The sequence below is a fragment of the Carettochelys insculpta genome, chromosome 9 (assembly GCF_033958435.1).
Source record: "Carettochelys insculpta isolate YL-2023 chromosome 9, ASM3395843v1, whole genome shotgun sequence".
Lineage (NCBI taxonomy): Eukaryota > Metazoa > Chordata > Testudines > Carettochelyidae > Carettochelys > Carettochelys insculpta.
The window spans coordinates 24,399,966-24,411,941 of record NC_134145.1 but is presented as its reverse complement, the minus strand read 5'-3'; positions in this window follow the sequence as shown (position 1 = coordinate 24,411,941).

The window sequence follows — 11,976 nt, the reverse complement described above, 5'->3', positions numbered from 1 at the left end:
TGCTCTGACTGTTGGCTTTCAGCTGTGACTTGTAGTAGAATTATATCAAACTTTCCAAATGAATTCACTTTTGAGAACCAGCATGAGAAGTTCAACCTGAAAGGATAATTTTTTTCCAGAAAGCTATAAGCTACAGAAAATGTATGTAATGAATACAATAATGTAATACAGAGAGTGTATGTAATGAAAAGCAACGAAGGGTCCTGTGGCACCTTATAGGTGCCTATAAGGTGCCACAGGACCCTTCGTTGCTCTACATATCCAGACTAACACGGCTACCCCTCTGATACTATGTAATGAAAGTGTCTCCTCAACCATAATTTTACCATTGCTGTACAATAAAGAGCAAAATAGCAGGTTTTTTTAATGTGGTGAAATACAAAGTAAAAAAAATCAGATCATCATATCCTCTGCTGTTTGCACCAAATTATTGCATTTGTCTGCAAACGGTTAAAACTTGTGCATGTTAAGTCGTACATCTTGGAAGCCTTGATGCTTAAATATGAAATTCTTTTATACCTTGACATGCTACTAAAGTAACTGTTTCCCAGCACCTGTTTCACTTACAAAGTCTTCAAAAACAGTTAACATTTGTTTTTACTTTTTTTTTCCTAAAGTGGATGTATTTTAAGTCTAATTGGAAAAGTTGGCATATTCCTGACAAGTTTACCTATACAGGTTCATTTATATATTAAATTTCTTTCCACCTGCCCACCCATGTTTGTGTATATTATTTTTCAGTGGCACTGTTTTGCTTGTGCCAGATAGTGTTTGCTGATATAGCCTAGTGGTGGTGCCATTTGTGTCGGCAAAATGGTGGGGGGGGGGCAGGGTGGAGAGAGAGAAACATTGCTAACTGACATTGTGATGTTACATCCGCCAGACTCATAAGGATAGATCACTTAATTGAGATTCATAGTCTTTTGGGATGATTCATTTTCTCTCTGGCAAGTCATCTTATTTCCTGTTTCTAAAACTGTTTGAAAATAGCAACTGTTTCTTCTCTTAGCACCAAACGATTACTGAGGTAATATTCCCATGTATTTACTAGGGGTAGGCAGGGTTATAAAGAATACGGTTATAATGTACCCAGCCACCATTTCAGAGTGCTTGGAAGGAGAATGACTCACCTAACAACATCAGTTTTTTTTGTTTTAAACGTATAAAGCTAAACCGAGCTTGGCCCTCACTGCAGAAAGATGCTGCTGGGAGCGAGCTTTCTGGCCTACACTTCTGCTCTGTAGAAGCAGCATTGGTTCAACACCTAAGCTATCTTAGATGTGCAGGTTCTTCTCCACTAATGCTTTATACTGCCCCAGTAGCACCAATTTCTCAGCTACCTAGCCCTGTGGAAAGTGTTGTACTAATGTTAACTAAAGAGAGTCTCCTTTGTAGAGTAACAGGCTTGTGGAGAATCAAGGACTTGCCTGGGATTCAAAAGACCCAGGTTCTATTCCTAGCTGTGCCAGTGACCTCTTGGGCAAAACTCTTCTTGCTGTACCTGTGTTTCCCCATTTGTACAATTATGCTGTACTACTTTGTAAAGCATTTTGGGAGCTACAGCTGCCCAAGTGCTATAGGATTATTAGTTATTCTTGTAGGTAGATTTGATATCCTATTTAATGTGGCTTTAGGAGGTCTTATTAAACATATTACTTGTTAGTTTGTAATTTTTGTGGTAAGGAGTTGCATTATGTCAAAGTATTTCCTTTTATGGTTCAGCTTGTATTGTCTGCAGGTGTTAACTGCAATATACCCATGCTCTTGCACTACAAAGAACAGTAAAGAGGATCATCCAATCACTATTGCTATCTAATTCCCTCTTTTGTATTGTCACCTCCCCTCTGCTTTTTTCTGTTTTAAACTAAGTATTCTTTACATATGTTTCCTGTTCTTTTGTTTCCTACACCTTTGCATTCTCTCTTCATACAGAAGACGTTCAATTCCTGGCATTTGGTTGCCCAACCATGTACCTTTCTCATTTTCTGAATTATCACTTTTATGATGGAATAAATAGTAATTAGAAGAATCCAGGTGGAAGCATAGCATTGATTTACATAAAAGATGGTCATAAAGGAGCACCGCTACTGTAAAATAAAATAGAGCAATCCACTGAATACTGGTAAGCCAAATATACCAATTATCCCAGCATCTGCATGTAAAAAAGTAGAGATTCTTTCCTGTAACATGCTACCACACACAAATATAGCCCCTTTTTGTTTATTACCGCCTGTTGGGGATTTGCTTTGCAATAACAGCAAAATCTAAAACTCAGGCTGCGTCTACACTACGAGATAAAATCAATTTTATTAAAATCCATTTCTGAATGCTGGGTTTTATCCATTTGATTTTGAGCATCTTTACCTTCCCACGTGGTCCCCACAAAATGAGCTTACTGCTGCCACACACAAATAATTTAAATTGAGTGCTGCAGCAGTGTATTGTGGGAACCTATCCCACAGTTCCCTGAGCCCCATTGGATTCTGGCCCCATAAGTGGATGTGGGTATATGATGACATCTTCCCACATTTCATACCCCTCTTTCCCCTGCCATGTTGTGTTTAATTAGACACAGGTGCTACTCTGAAACTTGAGTGAATCATTCATAGTTACAGGTTGGGGTGGCTAAAAGACTCCAGACTAAAGCCAGGTTTGGACCTGGAAAAGAAGACCCTTAGGACATGAAAATTCCCCGCTGCAAGCCTTGCCTTACTTCGACAACTGTGGTAATTATATAGCTAATATATTGCCTTCATTGACATGTACGGCTCAGGCTAGTTAAAAGCCCTCTGGCTACAGCCAGCCCCAAAACCCATGGCTGCCTAAAAGAACCCAGACTACAGTCAGCCCTGAAAAATCATGACCGCCAAGGGTGACTTCCCTCGGGCAACTAAAAGACCCCTGGCTACAGCCAGCCTCTGAAAATCATGGCCGCTGAGGGAGACATTTCCCCCAGGCAGCTAAAAGACCCCCAACTATAGCCAGCCCCCGAAAATCGTGGGCCTCACTGCACACAAGCGGCCTGGCACCTTATGCAGCATGACCTTTTATTGGTTCGGAGTCAAGCCATGTGATGTGGCTGGGCACAGGAATGTTCCAGACTTTGTGGCACCTCTGGCGGAAGGGAAGGGGGGGGATGGGAGGGGGGAATGGGGGGGGAGAAGAATCAGGACAAAAATGTAAACGGCTGAAAAGAAGTTTCTCATGCTACCAGACAAGCGCGCGCGCGCGCGCACACGCACACCCAGCCTAGCTGACACATGGTACGGGGGGCGGGGGGAAGGGGAAGGGACAGTGGGTGATGGCTGGTGCCAGGCAGTGCAAAAAAAAAAAAAAAAAAAAAGCAGCTAGCAGGGCTATACACAGAATCACAGACCCCACAGCTGTACTACGAGCAAACAAAAAGTAGATTTTTTTTTCAGCCTCTCATGACCCTACAGCCACGGGTTTCTGGGCTTCCAGGTGTCGAATTGAAACAATCTTCCTGTTGCCTAATTCCTCCACACCAGAGAGCAGTGGAGATGTAAGAGGCCAGAGTGGAGAACTATGGGGCACTGTGGGACCCATCGGGACATCCATGGAGGCAAATGAAGTCGATATAAAGACATGGCGCATCTTACCTACCCATCATTCGGAATTTAAATTTGAGCTGAATGCTACGCCTGTCAGGTTACTACGCTTTTAGGATTTTTGATATGTCGATTTTAGTGGGCCATAAATCGAGCAGATGGAATTTACAGTGAGGACAGGCACTTGGAAAAAAAAAAATCAGCCTAACTGACTTTAAATTGATTTTATCTCGTAGTATAGACACAGCCTCAGCTTGGGGGCGGGGGGGGGGGGGTTCTCCTACACTTGGCTATGCCTAGTGTTTTCCATCTCGAACTGGCTGTTGTCAATAAGAGCTTATGTTATACTCTCCGAAGCGACTCGGCCCAATAGCTGTACTACTACAGATGTAGTCAGAGACACAGTATCCCACAACTTGCCGTGGGGCACTGAGATTCCACTTGGCAGGGCTGCCTGACCTTTTATATTCACTTTTCTCTGTTATTTTACATAAGAATGGCCATACTGGGTCAGACCAAAGGTCCATCCAGCCCAGCATCCCATCTGCCGACGGTGGCCAATGCCAGGTGCCCCAGAGAAGGAGAACAGAAGACAATGATCAAGTGATTTATCTCCTGCCATCCATCTCCTGCCCTTGTTCTGAAGGCCAGGGCACCATACTTTAGCCATTTATGGACCTAACTTGCAAAAATTTATCAAGCTCTTTTTTAAACCCTAATAGAGTCCTGGCCTTCACAGCCTCCTCGGGCAAGGAGTTCCACAGGTTGACTGTGCGCTGTGTGAAGAAAAATTTCCTTTTATTAGTTTTGAACCTACTACCCATCAATTTCATTTGGTGTCCCCTAGTTCTTGTATTATGGGAAAAGTTAAATAATTTTTCTATATTCACTTTCATGATTTTATATACCTCTATCATATCGCCCCTCAATCGCCTCTTTTCCAAACTGAAAAGTCCCAGTCTCTCTAGCCTCTCCCCATATGGGACCCGTTCCAAGCCCCTAATCATCTTAGTCGCCCTTTTCTGAACCTTTTCTAATGCCAATATATCTTTTTTGAGGTGAGGAGACCACATCTGCACGCAGTACTCAAGATGTGGGCGTACTATAAGGGAGGTATGATATCTTTTGGCTCATTATCGATCCCTTTTTTAATAATTCCTAACATCCTATTTGCCTTATTAACTGCCGCTGCACACTGCGTGGATGTCTTCAGAGAACTATCCACTATAACTCCAAGATCCCTTTCCTGATCTGTCGTAGCTAAATTTGACCCCATCATGTAGTATGTGTAATTTGGGTTATTTTTTCCAACATGCATTACCTTACACTTACCCACATTAAATTTCATTTGCCATTTTGCTGCCCAATCACTCAGTTTGCTGAGATCTTTTTGTAGTTCTTCACAATCCCTTTTGGTTTTGACTGTCCTGAACAACTTGGTGTCATCTGCAAACTTTGCCACCTCACTGCTTACCTCATTTTCTAGGTCATTGATGAACAAGTTGAACAGGATCGGTCCCAGGACTGACCCCTGGGGAACACCACTAGTTACCCTCCTCCATTGTGAAAATTTACCATTTATTCCCACCCTTTGTTTTCTGTCTTTTAACCAATTCCCGATCCATGAAAGGATCTTTCCTCCTATCCCATGACCACCTAATTTACATAAAAGCCTTTGGTGTGGGACTGTGTCAAAGGCTTTCTGGAAATCTAGGTATATTATGTCCACTGGGTGCCCCTTGTCCGCATGTTTATTAACCCCTTCAAAGAATTCTAATAGATTAGTTAGACACGACTTCCCTCTGCAGAAACCATGCTGACTTTTGCCCAACAATTCGTGCTCTTCTACGTGCCTTGCAATTTTATTCTTTACAAGTGTTTCTACTAATTTGCCTGGTACTGATGTTAAACTTATCGGTCTATAATTGCCAGGGTCTCCTCTAGAGCCTTTTTTAAATATTGGTGTTATATTGGCCGTCTTCCAGTCATTTGGTACCAAAGTGGATTTAAAGGATAGGTTACAAACCACTGTTAATAACTCCGCAATTTCACATTTGAGTTTTTTCAGAACCCTTGGGTGAATGCCGTCCGGTCCTGGAGACTTGTTACTATTCAGCTTATCAATTAACTCCAAAACCTCCTCTAATGTCACTTCAATCTGAGTGAGTTCCTCAGATTTGTCACCTAAAAAGGCTGGCTCAGATTTAGGAACCTCTGTAACATCCTCAGCCGTGAAGACTGAAGCAAAGAAATCATTTAATCGCTCCGCAATGGCACTGTCTTCCTTGATCGCTCCTTTTATATCTTTATTGTCCAAGGGCCCCACTGCTTTTTTAGCGGGCTTCCTGCTTCTAATGTATTTAAAAAACATTTTACTATCATTTTTTGAATTTTTGGCTAGCTGTTCCTCAAAATCTTTTTTGGCTTTTCTTACTACATTATGACACTTAATTTGGGAGTGTTTATGTTCCTTTCTATTTTCCTCACTAGGATTTGACTTCCACTTTTTAAAAGCTGCCCTTTTCTCTCTCACTGCCTTTTTAACATGGCTATTTAGCCATGGTGGTTCTTTGTTAGGTCTCTTACTGTGTTTTTTTATTTGGAGTATACATTTAAGTTGGGCCTCTAGTATGGTGTCTTTAAACAGTTTCCATGCAGCTTCCAGGGATTTTAGTTTAATTACTCTACCTTTTAGTTTCTGTTTAACTAGCTTCCTCATTTTAGTGTAATTCCCCTTTTTGAAATTAAATGCCAGAGTGTTTGACCGCTGCGGTGTTCTTCCCAACACAGGAATATTAAAAGTTATTATATTGTGGTCACTATTTCCAAGCGGTCCAGTAACAGTTACCTCTTGGACCAGATCCTGCGTTCCAGTCAAGACTAGATCGAGAATCGACTCTCCCCTTGTGGGTTCCTGTACTAGCTGCTCCAAGAAGCAGTCATTTAAGGCATCAAGAAATTTAATCTCTGAATCCCGTCCTGAGGTGACATGCACCTAATCAATATGGGGATAATTGAAATCTCCTATTATTACTGTGTTTTTTATTTTGATAGCCTCTCTAATCTCCCTTAACATTTCAGCATCACTATCACTGTCCTGGTTAGGTGGTCGGTAATATATTCCTAATGCCATATTCATATTAGAGGAATGAATTGTTATCCATAATGATTCTATGGAACATTTTGATTCCTTTAGGATTTTTACTTCATTTGATTCTATATTATCCTTCACATATAGTACCACTCCGCCACCCGCACAACCTGTTCTGTCTTTCCGATATAATTTATATCCCGGTATGATAGTGTCCCACTGATTGTCCTCATTCCACCATGTTTCTGAGATGCCTATTATGTCAACTTCCTCCTTTGATATGAGGTACTCCAGTTCACCCATCTTATTAGACAGACTCCTAGCATTAGTGTAAAAGCACGTTAGAAAACTACCACTATTTATATCTCTGCCTTTCACAGACGCGTTGGATTTTTTTATATGCGATTGTTTCACATCTGATCTTGCCCATATATTATTTCCCACGTTCCCTATCTGACTAACTTCTAGGGAATCCCTATCTATGGAGCCTCGTGTAAGAGAAGTCTCCGTCCGATCCAGTTACATTTTTTTAAAAAATTTTACGTTACATTTTTTTAAAAAATCCCTGTGATAGGAGCCAATATTTTTTTGCTGTAAGTGGGGTTATTTCCCAACAATGTCATGCTTATATTGGTCAGTGGAGGTCTCCCCATTGTAGTGACTTTTCGTGTTCTTTTATATTTCCTATACATTTTTAAAGAGATGTGTTACTCCAGAGTGCTTTCCATAGCTAATACTGCATTTACTATACACCTATCTGCTCTGCTTAGTAGCAGCCATTAAATTTACTACTTTTCAGTGAAGATTCAAATGCTGATTCCTGGACTATCCTGATTTTTAGTTACAATATCTTGATTGCACAAAAGTGCTGTGCTGCTATATGTCTGTTTTTATCTGTTACAATTTCTTGTCCTTCAGCTAGGATTTTTAATTAAAATAGGACTCATTATAGCCAATTAAATATTTAACTACCATGAGTTAGGGGTGATAATCATATTTTTTCCCAAGTATCATTGGTGGAGGATGTTGTACCCACTATGCAGGGTTACTGAATTCAAAAGGCAAGAGCTATATAAAATGCTCATAGGCTATGGTTACATTACAGCATTCTGTTGACAGAAGTAACTGCCAGAAGAGATTTACCAACAAAACTTCTGTTGACAGAGGGTGGCCACACACAAAGCCTGGCCATTCTCTTGACAAAACAGGCACCCAAAAGCACAGGAGACAGGGCTGCCCATTGTTGTGGATGCCCTGTCAAGAGAACACCCCCCCCGCCCCCCCCCCCCAAGCCTCCACCTGGCTTGTCAACAGCAGCATGCTGCATCCTGGCTGAGACGCAGAAGGCTTTTGATGAAACTGCTGAGCTTTGTCAACAAAACCGGGGTTTTGTCCACAAAACACTAGTATAACTGTAGCCACCGTGAAACCCCTATACAGTAGCAAGTAGTTGCCCTCATACTGCCAGTATTTTCCACTCCATTGGGTGCAGGCTTCCTTAGCTGCTCAGGTAATATGCTGCTCATATAATATTCTGTCATTTAAACACCTGAACAGCTCTAATCAACTTATGTCAGGGAGTCTAAGAAACAGACCAAACCTTATTTAGCAAACTTCCCTGTTCACTGTTTCCACCAAAACAGCAGGACTCGCTCTCCTTAGGTCTGGAGCTAGCTGGGCAGTTCTCATTTGCTTACTTTACCTTACCTCATTCTGAACATGTTTCTGGAGCATTTGGTCCCACTGTCCTCACACCTTGAATAAAACCTGCATGAAGTCCATGGAAAGATGTCTGAGGAAGGCCTGCAGGCCTACCCAAACAATAGCTTCCTTGGGTGAATATGTACTGTATATCATACATTGTGAAATTAGTAACTTTGAGCCAGGAAAATCTGTGGAAACTAATTGCCTTTTGGGATCAGGACCTTAACTTCTGTGCCTCAATGTCTGCATCTGTAACAAATGACACTTACCGATCGCTGTAATGTGCTCTAAAAATCTCTGGATGAAAGGTTCTTTGAAGTGCACACTATTACTATTTTATATCATAACACTTCTAGCTGGAAAGCTGTGTGCTACAATAACAGAACCCAAAAGTTGTATTTTTCCAGCGTTCCAGACAGCTTTCCTTTGTCATGTTCAATTCAAGTTGTACATCATGCTAGAGGTTTGCAGTTCTTAAAGCTGAACCACCAGCTACTGTAGTGAAGCAGGCAGAGAAGAAAAGGTATGATCGAGGTTTGAGTTAAGTAGGTCTTAAAATTACTCAGCTCGGTAAACGTAGCAACAGGGCTAGAATAACAGCGAGGCCAGTGGTGCGGAGTAGCAGTACAGCTCAAGTCTGACAGCCTTTCTAAGCCATAGTTTAAGATAATGTTTTAATGCTATTCTGAAATCCCATTCCAGGCTGGACTGACTATAGCATACACCACTTCAAAATTTAGAACACAATTACAAGGGGCTCAGGGTCCATGAGAAAACTGGGTTGCAGGGGATTCCCCAGGACATGGTGCTATAATTGAAGGTGGGGGGGGGAATTAAAAAGGGGGCAGTGTGGGATGAGAGCTAAGCTGCCACTGTGAGCACCTCTCCCCCACCGTCGTCACCAGCGGCTCCTTTCCAGTGTGTGGCCTGAAAGACAGCACTGCCAGCAGTAGCAGTGCCACCTTGCAGCTCTTCCTGGCCCACTTCATGGTAGCCACGTACTTGCTCCTGCATTGTCAGTTGAATTTTTACCCCACTCCAGCTTTTATGGCAGCCAGGACTCAGTCCGGCCACAGGCTGGAGCCTTTTCCAAAAAAAAAAAAAAAAAAAAAAGTTTCCGATTATGTCACATGGGAGGAGGGCAGGGTGGCAGCACAACTGGTAGGCTGGGTGGCTGTAGGTAGCCCGGGGCGGGGGGAGGGGGACTTGGTGTGGCTGGAAAAGTTTGCACAGTGCTGGTGTAAGGCATGGCTACGCCCCGTCTCCACTTACATCCCCCCCCATGAAATGTGGGTGCAGGGCCTGAAGCCTGACTCCCCTGCAACTGTGTGTTGTCCGTAATTCGTTATACACAGTGGACCAGCTGCAGTGCCCCTCCCCCTGCCAAACCTGCCACTGGCCCCCAGATATCACAGTGCCCCGTTCTTTGGGCAGCAGTTCTCAACTCGCCCCCCCCACCCCGGGGGTGGGAATGGCATATAGCCCTACTGGGGATACCCAGTGGCCCAAGACACAAACACGTCGGTGGGGGGTGGGGGGGTGTTGACGCAGGGAGTGGCCTGTGACTGATGTCCCAAACCCCATGTCCCACTGCAAGGCTGAAGCTGTGAGTGATGTGTTCAGCTCCCCCACCCCCCCCCGGGGGGGGGGGAACAACCCTGGGAGCAGTGGGGTTCAAACCCGCACCCCCCCCCCACACCCCACTTGAGTCCGTGGATAGAGTTGCGCTTGGGGTGTTAAACCCTCCCCCAACAGCAGCTCTTTACCCAGAGCGGGACAAACAGGGCCGGGGGGGGGGGGGCAGTTCTGCCCTACCCTGCTGGTCCCTCAGTGCCACTCTCTGGCCCTAATCTCGGTCTCCCCCCCCCCCGCAACTGCCCTAGGCAGGAGGCTGGGCCTCCAGCAGCCTGTCACGCCCCGACTGAGCCCTCCGTATCCCCACTCAACACTCTGAGGTGGGAGGGGCAGGATCTGAGCCCCTCTACCCCCACGCCAGCACTGGGAGAGGCAGCGACTAGCGCATGGGGTGAGGGACCCTCAGCCCCAGGGGATGTGTCACCTGCTCCCTTTGGGCAGAGCCAAGACTACACCCCCTCACTGCAGCAGTGCCTATGGGTGTGGTTAGCTGGGTTTGTTGGCTTCTGAGGCTCCCAGTACTTACACTATGGCTATGCTGCAACAGGCACATGCGTGATTACACCAGCATGTACGTTGCTGTTTACTGAAGCCGCAGCGCACAGCTAGCTCATTACCCCAGAGCCTGGGCTCACTGTGTTGCCTACAATCCTGACAGCCCAGCAGCGACAGAAGCCCTCAGGATCCATTGAAGCACCAGTGAAAGAGCTGCAGCAGAGCTACGGCTGGCCTGGGTCTGCTAAGTTGGGCACAGGCTGTTAGTCTAAAACCAGCAGTGTCATTGATCACTGTTGAGATTGTGCCGCCTGGTCAGAAACCCACTGAGCCTCTCTACTGCTGCTTTTAGTCCTGCAGCCTGGGCCTCAGCCAACAGCTCAGGCGCTGAGCCTTTGGCCTGCCATGTTCTTTCTGTAGGGTAGCTGGACCCAAAGACAGCTATATTTTACCATGTCCAAAATCCATTTAGCATTAAAACCAATAATAAAACTATGAAAAGACAGGCCCCATGGCACCCTAGGAGCATTTGTAATCTACAACAAACTCTTTTACAGCAACAGTTAACACGCTCTGTAAATCAATTTGACTGAAGTTCATCAGTTTTAGCACTAGGTGCTGGATATGCTGCCAGGAGCCGCGTTGAAATGGCTCACCACCTAATGAGTAGTTTAAAAATCCATTCACTGCAGGCTCACATTATGACAACATGAGAGGACGAAAAAGCAATCATTACAGACACATCTTCATGGCAGCTGGGAGCATACCTGCCTGCCCGCCCCGTAGCCCAACACACGCATCCTCTGCTTGAGCTTGTGTGCTGACAATACTAGTATGGGCCAGTGTTCTCTGTAAGCAGACAGGTTGCTGGGCTAGATGGCCCTTGGTCTGCCCAGTAAAGGTCATTAGTATGTTCTTTGTTATGTTGCTGTGCGCTTGCGCAGCCACTCAGCAGTCAAATGCCACCCAGCTGATAAGCAGAGCCCCCACCGCTAAGGCGTTTGTTTCTGCTGATGGTGCACATTTGCACATGCCTTGGTGCACATAAACATTTATTCCGCACATGGATGGAAAAAGATTAGCGTGCCCACTGGCAGGGACATGAGGATATGGGGCGTGTGTGGCCAGGAGGCTTGTGGGCAGCTGCTCAGGTCCCGTCACTGCCCATGCCACATTTTCAGGGATCATTTTTAGTGAGACCTCTCACTTTGAACTAGTGTGTGATGGCTCCCTGGACTGGGAAGCTCACACCACATTGCAACAGCAACAGACCCTAAAGGGAGGCCAAGGACAACGTGAACCTGATCCTTACCACTCAGGTCTGATGCTGAAGCCTATGGGCTTCGCCCTTGAAGGACAGGGCTCAGATTACAGGCCCTTTGCTTGGGACTTCAGCTCTGAATCCCACCAGCGCCTGGGGTGATGGGTTCTGGTTTTTGCCACCCCTCCCCCATCCACAGGGGATAAGGCAGGCTCAAAATT